The sequence below is a fragment of the Paramormyrops kingsleyae genome, chromosome 20 (assembly GCF_048594095.1).
Source record: "Paramormyrops kingsleyae isolate MSU_618 chromosome 20, PKINGS_0.4, whole genome shotgun sequence".
Classification (NCBI taxonomy): Eukaryota; Metazoa; Chordata; class Actinopteri; order Osteoglossiformes; family Mormyridae; genus Paramormyrops; species Paramormyrops kingsleyae.
Genome location: NC_132816.1, coordinates 696841 through 712500, shown reverse-complemented (window position 1 = coordinate 712500; position 15660 = coordinate 696841). Strand labels below are relative to the sequence as shown.

Sequence of the window (15660 nt, the reverse complement as noted above, 5' to 3'; positions counted from 1 at the left end):
CAAATGCAGGTGAACGATATATACATGGAAGCTTGAGGTCACGTGGGTTGCGCATTCAACCTTCAGTGACACAACTGAAACTTACGGGTAGAATGGGGGTTTATTAGCTGACGGACAGACAGGCACGGACATCCACGGACAATACAATGCCAGATCTGGCAGACATGGGGAGACGTGGACTAATATACACAGGACTAGGTAAACGGAACAGGCAACAGGTGAGAACAATCAGGGCTGAACGCGAGGTAATGAGGGGGGCGTGGCACACATCGGGATCGTACGGAGCGGGATGTGACATGATGGAAATCACAGCATAGATTTGTTTTGCAGCCTTGTGCATTTTCTTGAAGAGCAGCATTCCTAAAGCCGTACCCATATTAAGTACAAAACCTGAAAACAGCTGACTGTCAAACAGATTAAGAGCAATTTCACAATAGAAAATGTCTACCAAAATACTTAGATTGTTGTCCACAATCATTGTGGTAGCAGCATAACACTAAAATGTTGGTTTATGTTCACAGATGTAATTGTATTCAATTTCATAAATGTTTGCTGAATATGGGATTATTAAGACATGAGTGTGAGTTTGTGATTTCCACATCTATTATGTTAATTTTCAAACAAACTGTTACAAGAAAATAGTGAAACGTGAAACCATGTTTTATTAAAGCTTGCGGTTCATGAAAGGTTAACAAGTTTTTTTTTCTATTTTAACATTTGATCTATTAGATTAGACAGAATAACAACTAACATCAATAAAATTACATTGCATAAAAGTAGAATAAAGGCAGTGCATGCAGAGGAGAAGAAAACATCAGAATGCATGTGTAACCCCTCATGTGTCTGCGTTGTGGTTTTCACTTAAAGAACGAAGGGACGTGGGGCCATGCAGCGGTTTTATTCACCTGGCACGAATAACACAAGGTTGGGAGTCCGCAGGGCGGCACAGCTTGGAATACATAAGCAATGCGCTGGCTTAATCTCCAAAACTGTGTCATATTTATGAATAAAATAAAATACAAAATGAACATAGGATAGTGCATGATATGTACCTGGCACGAATAACACAAGGTTGGGAGTCCGCAGGGCGGCACAGCTTGGAATACATAAGCAATGCGCTGGCTTAATCTCCAACACTGTGTCATATTTATGAATAAAATAAAATACAAAATGAACATAGGATAGTGCATGATATGTACCTGGCACGAATAACACAAGGTTGGGAGTCCGCAGGGCGGCACAGCTTGGAATACATAAGCAATGCTAGTATGGGGAGAGACGGAATGTTAGCTATTTTCACATGTGGTTTCAAAACTTCGATGAAAATCCACTCAAAACTACATAAACACAACACAAAGTACACCGACAACATCTACAAGGAGGGAGATGCAATCTCTGTCAATCAATATTGATTTGGAATGTTCACTGGAGCATAAATAATTAATTACATCGGAGCGCTATTGACATAGAATTTACCCTGGCTTAATCTCCTTCAACTGTGAGAGAGCCAAGCAGTTCTACCTGAGCTACCACTAGAGGCCAGTATTTAACCACTATATGATTAGTATATATGGGAAAAGCTGGCTCACACAGGAGTGCAAGTGGAAACAGCAAAATGTACACTGTTACACATGCACACATGCACAGCAACAACTGTATTTTTCTCACAGACAGCATGGAATTAGAAATGCTTGCCTGCCTACAAATTAAGCAATGCCAAAACCATAGGTATTACCCAATGCAAAGTCCATGTTTTCTTGAAAGTCTGTGTAAGTGGTGTGTAGTGGCAACTTTAAACAATTGATGTAGGTGTTTGCAATGGGAAGTCTAGAAGTGGTTTCTGCATCATGTTCCAGGTGAAGAAACTCAATTGATGGTGGTGGAGAAAAGCCTATTGGTGGAACAGCTTTGGCTCGAGTGGCAAAGACAAGAATTGCCTCAAGCTTCTTTGTTCCTTCTTGATCTAGAGAAAAATACATCAGAAATGAGAATAGAAGTAAGCACTGCATGCATCAATATTCTGTTTAAACACTGAAAAGATGCCATGCACTTTTAATTTCGATTGAGGGAGATATTCGGTTCACACAAGAAACACAACCTTCTGCATCAGTTATGTAGTCTCTCCAGAAAGGAACAATGATTTCTTCAGCATGCCTTCTATTGCTGCCAATTGGGGATAGGCAAATGGTGAAGAGATCATCAAGCAGGTCAGCAGTGAGGGTTAAAGGAGTCCAGCACCGAAGGGGACCAAAACTTTCTGGGTGAGCTTGGATTTTGTCTAACACACCTAGTGTTCTCAGTCCATCGCAAAATCTGAGTAGAAAGTATTACATTAGTGTCACGCCCAGCTCCGTACGATCCTTGTGTGTGCCACGCCCACCTCGTTACCTCATGTTCATGCCTGATTGTTCTCACCTGTTGCTCATTAAACTCAGTTTGTCTTGTGTATTTAGTCCTCGTCTGTGTCAGTCTGCCCCAGATTTGTCATTGACGTTCGTCCATGTGCTTCCCCCGGTCCTGTCACCCGAATAAAACCCCGTTATTTCGACTTCCTGGCTCCTCTTCCCTGCTTTCCCGTACGCCTGCAAGCCGTGACGTAACAGAAAGACAAATCTCGGGAATACTGACTCAGCGCTACTGGGGAGGTTCTCCCCATGGAAGAGGAGGTCATCCAGTGGACGAACCTGCTCGATCTCCAGGAGGATCCAGTAGCCCACCGGCTGATTGACAGGTGTTGGGAACTCCTGGACAGGAGGTTCCGCAGCGGTGAGGAGCAGCAGCTAGTAGAGGTGGGAGAAAACCTATGGCTGCTGAGGGAGAGAGCGGCAGTTTGGCTGCCCCACCTGGGGTATGCCGCCTGGGAACCGCCCCCCGACTCACCGCCTGCCATCCTCCCGGTCTCTAGCAAAACGGCAAAGGCTCCAGCCTCAGCCGCATAGCGAAAGACGACTTCTCCGCAGCGCAAGACTGAGCTTAACGCGGCTTCTGCCGCTCAACCCCCCAGCTCTGGAGACCTGCCCTGGGTCCTAGAGAGCCCCGCTCTTCCGAAGAGGAAGAGGCGCAGGGGAAAAAAGAGCACCGCCCCGACGCTCTTCTTAGGAGCGTGCTCGCTTCTCCCCGCCTGGGAAGACGCCGGTAAGCCTCTTGTTGAGGACAAGCCACCGCATTTGGAGGCGTACGGAGACCGGCCGGCGCGCCTGGGCCAAGGCGGGATACGCGCCATGAGAAACGCTATTCCCCGGGTCTCTAAAGCCCTTAAAGGGGCAGTCCCTGGCTTATATTCTCCGGACTTACCTGCTCCGGACCTGCCTGCTCCGGACCTGCCAGCAGCACCGGCTGCTGCTGCCGCTCTGCCCGCGGCAACGCCTGCTGCTGCTGCCGCCGCACTGCCAGCGGCACCGCCTGTCCAGCCTGACCCGCCTGTCCAACCTGACCCGCTCGTCCTGCCTGCGGTCCCTGCAGCTGCCGCTGCTCTGCCCGCAGCACCACCTGCTGCAGCTGCCACCGCTCTGCCCATGGCACCGCCTGCTGCAGCTGCCGTCGTCGCTCTGCCCGAGGTGCCTGCTGCGGCGCCCCCGGCTGGCCACGTGTCGATGGTGCCCGCCAAGGTGTCCCCTGCTGGCCACACGCCCGAGTTGCCTGCCGAGGCGCCCCCTGCTGGCCGCACGCCCGAGGTGCCCGCGGCCCTGCCTGAGGCCACCGCTCTGCCCGCGGCCCTGCCTGTCCTGCCCGTCCAGCCCGGCTCTTCTGTCCTGCCCGTCCAGCCCGGCTTTTCTGTCCTGCCTGGCTCGCCCATCCTGCCTATTCTGCCTGCAGCTCTGGCTGCACCGCCTGCGGCCACGCCAGCTGCTCTGGTTGCACCGCCTGTGGCCACGCCCCCTGCACTGCCCGAGTCGCCACCTGCTGCGGCTCCAGTGACTCCCTCGCCCTTGCCCCGGTGAGGCCGACGCCCCCCAGGACCCTGCCTTTCGGTGTCCCGTAAAGGACGGGGACACAGGCGTCGGATCCGGGTCCCGCCCGCCCTGCCCCCTGGCTTGCCCGTTCGGCCCCTGGCTGTGGCTAGATGGCTGCCTGTGGGTCCTCCGGCTCGGGGTCGGCGGTCTCCGCTGGGTCCCCCCCTGGTTCCTCGGTGCCAGTCCTCGGTCCCGCCTCCGGGTCCGTGTCGGCCGCATCCGGCCCCCCTGCTTCGGCTTGGCGTCGGACGGCGCCTTCCCCGGCTCCGGCTGCGCCTTCGCCTGCCGCAGCTTCCCTCTCCTGCTCCCTCCGTGTCTCCTCCTTCACTCCCTCGACCCGTCCCCTTGGCCCCTGTGCGGTCCCCTCCTACTCCCTCTTGCCTGCGGCCCCTCCGGCCGATGTCCGTCGCCCGTCTGGGGTCCTTCGGGCGCCCCTTGTTCCTCCTCCCTTTGCCTTTCTCCCTCCTGTCTCTGCTCCTCCTCCTCCTGTGGGTCCTTTGTTCACTCCTGGCCCTTTTGTTCCGCCGTTCGGTGTTCCTTCTGTGCCCCCGGTGTCTCCCTTCCTGGTCTGTCTGTCCACGTTCCCCGTCCTTTGTCAGGTCTTGTCCTTCTTCTGGTCCCTGTTCCTGTTCTGTGTTTCTGTCTTGTTTCCGGTTCCCCGTTGATGTCTTGCTTTTGTCTTTCAGGTCCTGTTCCCTCGTCCCGTCCGTTGCCTCCTCTCGGGCGCGCCCGGTGTGCGCGCATTTGGGGGGGGGTTCTGTCACGCCCAGCTCCGTACGATCCTTGTGTGTGCCACGCCCACCTCGTTACCTCATGTTCATGCCTGATTGTTCTCACCTGTTGCTCGTTAAACTCAGTTTGTCTTGTGTATTTAGTCCTCGTCTGTGTCAGTCTGCCCCAGATTTGTCATTGACGTTTGTCCATGTGCTTCCCCCAGTCCTGTCCCGAATAAAACCCCGTTATTTCGACTTCCTGGCTCCTATTCCCTGCTTTCCCGTACGCCTGCAAGCCGTGACATAACAATTAGTGCCTCATTTATTGTTTTTACTAAAAAGAAGTGTAATAACAACTTTACTAATAACAACTTTACATGTTTATATGTAGCAAATTAATAAAAAAAAATATCCAAATCTTATTCAAATCCATATATTTACTTTACATTAGTTACAGTAAATTGTGTATGTAAAATTTTTCCTCAAGGTACCTGATATCATGTCAATAGGTATATGTTGAGAGCAGGTATGTTCTAGCAAACAAGAAAAAAAAAGGCCCACAGAAAACCATGAAGGGAACAAGTCAGTCCTAAAGCTTTTTAGGTCCTTATTAAAGGGAAAAACGGTACCTCTCAAAAGGACCACGCACTCTGTGTATTACTTGGAACATTAGGATGTCTTCTATAAGGAGATATCTATAAGGCTATCCAAGAGGGATGTAGAAAGAAAAATTGCATTGGAGGCTAAGGATGACAGTAAAGGTTTCTTCCAATATTTTAACTCCAAGAGAGCACTAAAAGCTGAAATCACTAATTTGCAGGATAGTAAGGGCCTTATAATTGATAACGAAATTGTTATAGTAAATGAGTTTAATGATTATTTTTCAAGGGTGTTCACAATAGAGAACACAGGTAACTTACCACCAATTAATACGAATACAGCATCGTCTATGACCAATATATGTATACAGTAACTGAGGTTGATGTGATACTAAGCCTAGCTAAACTCAAAATAAATAAATCGCAGGGCCCTAATGGCATCTTACCTATAGTCTTAAAAGAGATGAGGGATATTATTAGCCAACCTTTAACTTTAATATTCCAGAAATCGTTATCTGCGGGTGTGGTACCATCAGATTGGAAGCATGCTAATATAACACCCATATTCAAAAAAGGGGATAGAAGTAATCCAGCAAACTATAGACCAATCAGTTTAACTAGCATTACTGGAAAAATAATGGAAGCTATAATTCACGTGAAAATGGTAGATTACCTAGATGCAAATAACATCATAAAGGATAGCCAACATGGATTTAGGAGAGGTAGATCCTGCTTAACGAATCTACTTGAGTTCTTTGAGGAAGCTACAAGTGAAATTGATCACAAAAAGGCCTATGATGTGATTTACTTAAATTTCCAGAAGGCCTTTGATGTTGTCCCCCACAAACGGCTCTTGCTAAAGCTTAAAGCTGCAGGGATTTTAGGAACTGTGGCAGCTTGGATCGAAAACTGGCTAACTGACAGGAAGCAGCGAGTAGTTATTAGAGGCACAATGTCACAGTGGGCCTCCGTTCATAGTGGGGTACCACAGGGTTCAATTTTAGGACCACTTTTGTTCCTAATTTACATTAATGATATTGACACAAATACATACAGTAAACTGGTTAAATTTGCAGACGACACCAAGGTGGGCGGTGTAGCAGATACTGATCTAGCAGCAGAGAGGCTTCAAAGGGATCTGAATTTAATTAGCGAATGGGCTGATATTTGGCAGATGAAATTTAACACAGATAAATGTAAGGTAATCCATGCAGGGAGCAGAAATATAAAGTACAGATATTTTATGGGTTCCACTATAATAAAGGTAACTGAATACGAGAAAGATCTCGGTATGTATGTTGATGCTTCCATGTCCCACTCTCGCCTGTGTGGGGAAGCAATAAAAAAGGCGAACAGAATGTTGGGTTATATCTCTAGGTGTGTGGAGTTTAAGTCAAGGGAGGTGATGTTACACTTATATAATTCCTTGGTAAGACCCCACCTAGAATACTGTGTGCAGGTTTGGTCACCATACCTCAAGAAGGACATTGCTGCCTTAGAAAAGGTGCAACAAAGAGCTACGAGAATGATTCCTGGTCTTAGAGGAATGTCTTATGAAGAGAGGTTAGCGGAACTGAATCTGTTCAGCCTTGAGCAAAGGAGACTAAGGGGGGATATGATTCAGGTCTATAAGATTCTAACGGGTCTGGATGCTGTTCAGCCAAATGACTATTTCAATATTAGTGTAAATACTAGAACTCGTGGCCATAAGTGGAAATTAGCGGGAGAACATTTTAAAACAAATTTGAGGAAGCACTTCTTTACACAGCGTGTAGTTAGAGTATGGATTAGTCTTCCTGCTAGTGTAGCGAAAGCTAAAACCATGGGTTCCTTTAAATCAGAGCTAGATAAGATTTTAACAACTCTGAGCTATTAGTTAAGTTCTCCCCAAACGAGCTTGATGGGCCGAATGGCCTCCTCTCATTTGTAAATTTCTTATTGTTCTTATACTTGTCCTCCAACCTCCGCAGCAGCCGCAGACAGCCGGCATTGGCCAAATACTCCTGGAGTGGCTCTGTCGCCTCTAGCAGATCTTCAAATGTTTTACACTCCGTGACCTTTCAAGAGACAAATTGACATTACCCTCAATATTTGTTATAAATGCACACAGGGCTGGACATACCACTTCGGTAGGAAAAAAAAAGCATACAAGTATTCAGTAATGTATTTCATTACAATACATAAAAAGTAATATTTGTTGTGCACCCACCTTATTACTAAATTAGGCGAAGCGCTCTGAATTAAATCAGGACATAAAGCTCGGTCTTTCTCTTGCTTTTTTGAACACTCCCCAACTCCAACCCGCCACTTAACGGGCCCCCCCCCCCCCCCGATACACTGTTACATATTTTCTTAGCTCTCGCTTCCAGTCAAGTCCTTCGGCTTGTGCGATCCTGATTCTTTTCATTAATTATGCATTTTGACGTTCCACTTCTCCATTAGCTTGAGCCCATTTTGGTGTAGTTCTTATATGTTTGATTCCATTAGTTTCACAATATTCTCTGAACAGCTCAGATTTGAATTGTGGGCCGTTATCAGATTTGATGGTAACTGGTAGCCCATGCCTGCTAAATATACAGTCAATAGAGTCAATGACTTTTTCAGCAGTTGTAGATGATATTACATCGTACTCATAGTACCGACTGTAGTAATCTATCAGTACAAGTATTGAGTGGTTTGAAGGTAGCGGTCCCAGTAAGTCTACCGCCACATCTCGCCATGGTCCATCCGGTAAAACTGTGTTTCTCAGTGGTTCAGGTGGATCTGTTCTGGCTACTATTTGACATCCGTGACAAGCTTTACAAAATTTTTCTGCAGCTTTGTCCATCCCTGGCCACCAAACTTTTGTTCTAAGATGCTGTTTGGTTCCAACAATTCCCAAATGTCCTTCATGAGCTAGGGACAGTGCTTGAGCTCTGAGGTTTTCTGGCAACACCATGCGAGTTCCCCGCAAAACTATATAGTCGATGATGCACAGTTCATTTGCAATGGGTGCATATGCTTTGCATTTTTCAAAGTGTCCGTTTTCAATAGCTCTTCGCACTTCTGTTAATTCTGAGTCTGTAGCAGAGGCTTCTTCAACCTCTCTTGTTGTGAGTGCTTTTGGAGTAGCACTAACTGCAACAAATCTCACATATTCTTCAGATTTATGCTTATGTATCTCTTTTGATATGGTGTCAGACAGTAGCCTTGACAGTGAATCCGCAATGTTTTGTTTTCCTGCAATGTGCACTATTTTAAAGTCATACGGTTGCAGTCTGAGAACCCATCTTTCTATGCGTGCACAAGGTTTAGATCTCTGGCTATATATGACCTCTAATGGTTTGTGGTCTGTGATGAGGTCAAACTTCCTGCCATACACATATGGATGTAATCTCTCACATGCCCATACCAGTGCTAGGGCTTCTCTTTCTGTTTGAGAATATCTTCGCTCACAGTCTGTTAAACTCCGACTTACGTAGCACACTGGTACCTCTTCTCCATTCTGGATTTGTATCAGTACTGCGCCCAAGCCTACAGGGCTTGCATCTGCTATGACTCTGGTTGGGGCTTCTTTGTCAAAATAGGCTAGGGTACCTGCTCTAGCTAACTCAGTCTTTAGTCTTTCAAATGTTTGCCGTTGTTCTGGCCCGAATGTAAACATAATCTCTTTTCGAGTTAAACGTCTAAGTGGTTCAGAGAGTGTAGCAAACTGTGGTATGAACCTGCTACTGAAGCCTACCAGTCCAAGAAAGCTTCTTACCTCAGTAGCATTCTTTGGTTCTCGGGCTTCCACCACCGCTCTCACTCTTTCTTCAGTTGGGCCAATGCCTTTCTGTGTCAGCAGTATTCCCATGAACACGAGTCTGTCCATGTTGAACTGACACTTCTCTGAGTTTAGTGTCAGGCCACAGTCAGAGAATCTCTTCATCACAGCATGCAGGCGCTTATCATGGGTTTCCTGGTCTGGTGCATGTATTATTATATCATCTGAAATGTTCTCAACTCCTTCAATGCCAGCTAGTGCATTGGCAATCTCATGCTGGTATTGCTCACTAGCTGATGAAACTCCAAATATTAGCCTTTTGTATCGGTACACTCCATTATGCACTGCAAATGTAGTTATCTCTCTTGACCCCGGGGTAAGTTCTAACTGATGGTATCCCCATTTGAGATCTAGTTTACTGAAGATTGCAGAGCCGTTCAGTCCTTGCAAGATTTCATCCACAGTGGGTATGGGATATCTTTCTCTGATTATTGCCTCATTTGCTTTTCTCATGTATAAGCACATTCTGATATCTTTGTCACATTTCTTTGGGAGTATCACTACAGGATTTACCCAAGGTGTAGGTCCTTCTACACGTTCTATGATGTCTATGTCGATTAGTTTATTGATCTTTTTCTCCACTGCATCCCTCAAATGATAAGGTATGTGCCTCAATGGCTGTGCTACTGGTTCCACCTTTGGATCAATGTACAGTACAAGCTGATCTGTTTGGTGTTTAGCTTTCCTACTCCTTTGAACACTTTTGGATACTTTTCTTTAAGAATGTGCTTTAAATCTGTGACAGTCGCCACATTTTCCCCTATCTTCAACACTCCTAACTTTATGGCAGTCTTTTTTCCCAGGAGTGGTTCACCAATACCTCTAATCACAATAAATTCAGCGTTTTCAGTCCTGTCACCAATCTTGATCTCACATCTGAATGCGCCTTTAACCATGAGTGCCTGTGCTGAGGAATATGCATATAAATTCCTCTGCTCTTTGGGTATATATGAGTGACATTTTATCTTTTTATCTTTTAGCTTTTCCCATATGTTCTCTCCCATCACGTTACTTGTAGCTCCAGAGTCAACTAACATTTTCAACTCTATTCCCCCAACAGAAAAGGTAAGTTTCTCAGGTACAGTATCCTCCTTTACAGTAAATGCATAATCATCTTGTTCAACAGCATTCACATTTTGTTTCTTTTGTCTTTTTGTACGACACATTTTTGAAAAGTGGTCCTTACCATTACACTTGTGACATGTTTGTCCTCGTGCTGGGCATTTGGGATCTTTGCCCATGTGGTCAGTATAACCACACCTGTAACACTGTCTGCTTGTTTTATTATCATCTTTCATTTTTCCTTTTGATCTGTTGTTCTTCTCTTTCTTTGCTGTAAAAATCCGACTGACCGTGTCCTCTCCTTTCTTTTCCCCGGCGACGCTCATCGCCGCCATTTGTTCCTCCACGCGCTCACAGTGTGAAGCCACCTCCAACGTGCGAGTTAGGGTTAAGCCTGGACCGTCCTCGAGCAGCTTTCTCCGTACATATTCAGAAGTGCATTTACTCAGGATAGCGTCCCGTATCTGGTTATCTTTGTCAGCTTGAAAGTCACAGTCTGTTGCAGCTCACCTTAAACGTGTACAAAATTGTTGCACAGTCTCACCTGGCGTTTGGGACAATTTGTGGAAAGATTGGCGCGCGTATGCTGCATTCACTTGAGGAACAAAATAAGTGTTGAGCGCAGTCACCGCAGCGGTGTAATCCGTCGCCTCTCCCGTCTGAGGTAGAGTGGAAAAGACGTCCTGCACGTCCTGTCCGGCCAAGTGCAGTAGAAGAGCGCGTCGCCGCTGTCTGATCGCGTCTGTAGCATCAACCGTCAAAATAAGACCTTTCCCATCAGCAAACAACTCGAAGGAAGTTACCCACCGCGTCCATCTCGGTCCGAGCGTAGCTGGATCAGTGTAGCAGGCGAACAGTTGAATACCCGCTTTTTCCATGTTAGCCCACAAGTCCTCACTAACACCGTGGCACCGCTGGGTCTACTCCACACCAAAACAACTCCTTGCTTGTGTCATCCTCGTCGCCATTGTTGTGCACCCACCTTATTACTAAATTAGGCGAAGCGCTCTGAATTAAATCAGGACATAAAGCTCGGCCTTTCTCTTGCTTTTTTGAACACTCCCCAACTCCAACCCGCCACTTAACGGGCCCCCCCCCGGACAACCCCATCCGGTTCAAACGTCATCACATTAAGACATAACCATATATCAGTACATGACAATATTTAGAATCATTTTAGAACATTTAAAATTCATGAAAGACATGTAAAGCAACTGTGTAATTTCAATATTATTGATGTTCCATGTCTCATTCTCGCCAGTGCGGGGAAGCAATAAAAAAGGCCAATAAGATGTTGGGGTATATCTCCAGGTGTGTGGAGTTTAAGTCAAGGGAGGTAATGCTAAGATTATACAATTCCTTGGTGAGACCTCACCTAGAATATTGTGTGCAGGTTTGGTCACCATATCTTAAAAAGGACATTGCGGCCTTAGAAAAGGTGCAGCGTAGGGCCACAAGAATGATTCCTGGACTTAGAGGAATGTCATACGAGGAAAGGTTAGTTGAGCTAAATCTATTCAGCCTCAAGCAAAGGAGACTGAGGGGGGACATGATCCAGGTCTATAAGATTCTAACAGGTTTGGATGCTGTTCAACCGAATAGTTACTTTAGCATTAGTTCAAATACAAGAACTCGTGGCCATAGGTGGAAATTAGCAGGAGAACATTTCAAACTGGATTTAAGGAAGCACTTCTTTACACAGCGTGTAGTCAGAGTATGGAATAGTCTTCCTGATAATGTAGTGCAAGCTGAATCCTTGGGTTCCTTTAAATCAGAGCTAGATAAGATTTTAACAACTCTGAGCTATTAGTTAAGTTCTCCCCAAGCGAGCTCGATGGGCCGAATGGCCTCCTCTCGTTTGTATAGTTCTTATGTTCTTATGTTGACTGAGTCTGACAAAACGGAATAAACCTCAAATTTTTTGCTTTAAAATGATAAAAATGACAGTTGTACTATATTCGGTTCTGACTGCATGTGCTCTACAGCTTATCAATCCGAGCCAGGATTCCTTTTAGTTGGATACCTGATGACACACATAGGTTTAGAATAAGATGAGAAGCCTGGCTTTTTATTCAAATAAATGTGCAAAGCATCATTATATATTTTAAATTATATATCATTTCCATCTGATATAAAATATATTAATTGAATCAGGGTCAGGATACCTGAGGTATGTTGAAAAGTTTGGTCCAGCACCAATTAGGTGACCAAGTTATTCCTGGAGATATAGTGTTTTTTACCGTTGAAAATTTACTTCCAAAAAATATATCTTGTAATGAATCATTTTAAATTAAATTTTAAACTTTGGGTAAAGATGCTTTGCCTTCCTCACACCATTTTATTCTACATGTCAATAAAAAAAAATCACTTATGTTAAGATGATAAATTGAGCGGTTTTTGCCACTGTGAACACCCCTCCTAGTGGTGTGGTGAATAAGGAGCTAACATGAGCCCCAGAGCAAGACGCTGCAGATTAGGAAACCAAATGAATCGCAAGCTGTGAATACATATCTAACTTTACTCTCAAGACAAAGAACAAAAACAAACATATTTTAAAAGATTTGTACAATTAATTTTTTTTTATCACAGTGAATATATTCTAAAAGTATTTAACATTTTATAAAAGTAACTATTATAAATACTAAATGCCTTTTAAAATGTACTTAATACAGAATCCTTCATTTCCAGATCCCTCATTTTTGTATTCTGAATACTGTATGTATCACTGTTACATGCAGTCAGTTATACCCCAATCTTGTATGCACAACATCTAAAACCGTGGGGAAAAAAATACCTTTTCAATTTTTTCATGTAGGTCACAATCTGCAATGTCTTCCAAAACTGGCTTAGTCAAATCTGGTCCATCAACAAGGCAAGAGAGTTGGGGACAGAAAGCCTGCCGTAGGGCCACCGTGTACAAGGCTTACTGCAATTGCTCTGCCGGCAATGAAATATCTGTCCTCTCTCAAGGCTAGAAAAAATACAAATTTGACAGTGCATGAAAACAATGAAACTATGACAAATACCTGTCCCACCATATACTGTAAAACAATGATATAGATGTAATAAATTACTATAGAGCCCAGCTTCTCTGACGGGATAACCATCAATACATACCAGTACTATCGAGAGCCAAGTTCATTTTGCCTTCTTTTCCCTCAAATATTGAAGAGCTCGGCAAAGCTTCAATTAAAAGTCTTAAAAATTCTCTTCTTGGTCCACCCAAGTCCACAGCCTCTTCATGAACCCCCAGATCATCAGAAAACCTCACAGAAATTGTGTGACATGGATCATATGTTTTGCGTTTAAAACCTCTGATGACTCCATGACTGAGGATCGGTTAATGTTAAACTTGCATTTCTTCAGATGGTTTATTTTGGTTGCAAGATCTTGCAAAATATCTCTTGCTGGCACAGAACTTTGTGTTGTTCTTCAGGATCAAACAAAACACAGGTAGTTTAGCATGTGGCATGTTGTTAATGGTACAGATAATTGCACAGACAATGACACAAAACTTCAGCACACAATTGTCATATTTATTATATTATAAAGAGATTGTGATATATACACAATAAGCAGAATAAATGATCAAACTTCTGTAAGCTGTGTTGCTGTCATCTGCTATTCATTTAACCTCCCTCCTCTCAAACATTTTATTGTTATTAGCTTCTGAGTCATTGCACACTCCATGGATGAAGGAACGTGACAGCCAGCACTACCATTAAATATCTCAATATTGTACTAACCTTACGCTCTGGATGCTTGCCAGTATGGCATGATTCAGTTCCTCGTCACCAGAAGACACATCAGACAGTGCAGCCACTACTGAAAGGTAGTTATCATAGTTTGCTGGTTGATGAATCGTTGTGGTAGTCGAGGTAGAGGGTAATACAGAACATGTACTTGGATAAAAAGTGCTTTGGCAGGGTGAGTTTGAGTTATTTTGACACATTAAGACAAGAGCTGAATCATCTGAGGATGTTCGTCCAAATGACGAGGTAGAAGGTTGATTTTCAAACGGGCTGCTTTCCAATGAGTATACTGGTAGTTGACTAAAAGAACCACTTGTGGTGCTGTGGTTGGGGGAGAAACTGCTTTGAGAGGTCATCAGCGCTGTTCTCTGGGAAGCAGGCAAAGCTGTGATAAGAGGTAAAATAATCTCATTTTCATCACATAAAAAGAAAAGAGAAAAAGTGTATTCAGGAATTAGAAGAAACCATCAAATCCTTAGAAGAAGCCTATGTATCATCCCAGGAACAGGAAATGCTGAACAAAATACATACATCATCTGCCGCTTGTCCGGGGTTCGGGTCGCGGGGGTAGCAGCTTCAGTAGAGGCACCCAGACCTCCCTCTCCCCAGCTAACCCCACCAGCTCCTCGGGGGGGACACCGAGGCGTTCCCAGGCCAGCCTAGAGATATAATCCCTCCAGCGAGTCCTGGGCCTGCCCCGGGGCCTCCTCCCTGTAGGACATGCACGGAAAACCTCTCCGGGTAGCCGCCCAGGAGGCATCCGCACCAGATGTCGAAACCACCTCAACTGGCTCCTTTCGACGTGAAGAAGCAGCGGTTCTACTCTGAACAAAATACGTAAAGCAAAATTAGAATTAAATGAAATTATTAATAAAAAAACACAATTCTTAGCACAAAGACTTCGCTGGCAAAATTATGAACATGGTAACAAATCAGGTAAATTTCTAGCTAACCAGTTAAAAATAAATAAAGAAAAAACAACTATATGTGCTGTTAAAGACTTAACTGGGGATAGAGTATATGACCCTGAAAGAATAAACAACACTTTCAGGAACTTTTACAAATCTTTATACTCACCACAGATAAACCCATCTAAAGACAAAATTGATCAGTTTCTCGATAGTATAACCCTTCCGAAATTATCAGATAATCAAACGATGGCACTGGATTCTATGCTGACAACAGGTGAACTCCAGGAAGCTTTGAACAGTATGCCCAATAATAAGGCTCCAGGCCCAGATGGATTTTCAGTAGAATTCTATAAAGAATTCTATAAAGAATTCTACTGGAACAGAATTGTCCAGAATTCTTCTGGACAATTCTGTCACCAACATTCTACAGAATGTTGCAGGAAACCAAGGAAAATGGTAGTCTACCACCAAATATGAATTCTGCCAACATTAGTCTCTTGCTAAAACCAGGCAAAGACCCTATATTGCCTACCAGCTATCGTCCAATATCCCTTATTAATGTTGACCTTAAAATAATCTGCAAAGCTCTCTCAAAAAGAATAGAGAAGATAACCCCTCACATAATTCATCCTGACCAAACTGGTTTCATAAAAGGGAGCCACTCATCAACAAACACACGTAGATTACTCAATCTGATAGACTATTCTATCAGAATAGTCTATCAGAATAGTCTATTCTATCAGAATAGTCTATAGTCACCACGTGCCTGCACTGGTCGGCCGCTGCATTGAGACATATTTTTCAACCCCTGTATTAGCTTAGTCATTTCATCTTGTTTGTTTGACTCATCTGCCGGCCCCTGGAG

General features: G+C 44.5%; 1 pseudogene; it reads right to left on the bottom strand.

Annotated features, from left to right (window-relative positions):
• Positions 1-1249: 1249 nt before the first annotated feature.
• Positions 1250-14448, bottom strand: LOC140581320 (G2/M phase-specific E3 ubiquitin-protein ligase-like; annotated as a pseudogene).
• Positions 14449-15660: the final 1212 nt, after the last annotated feature.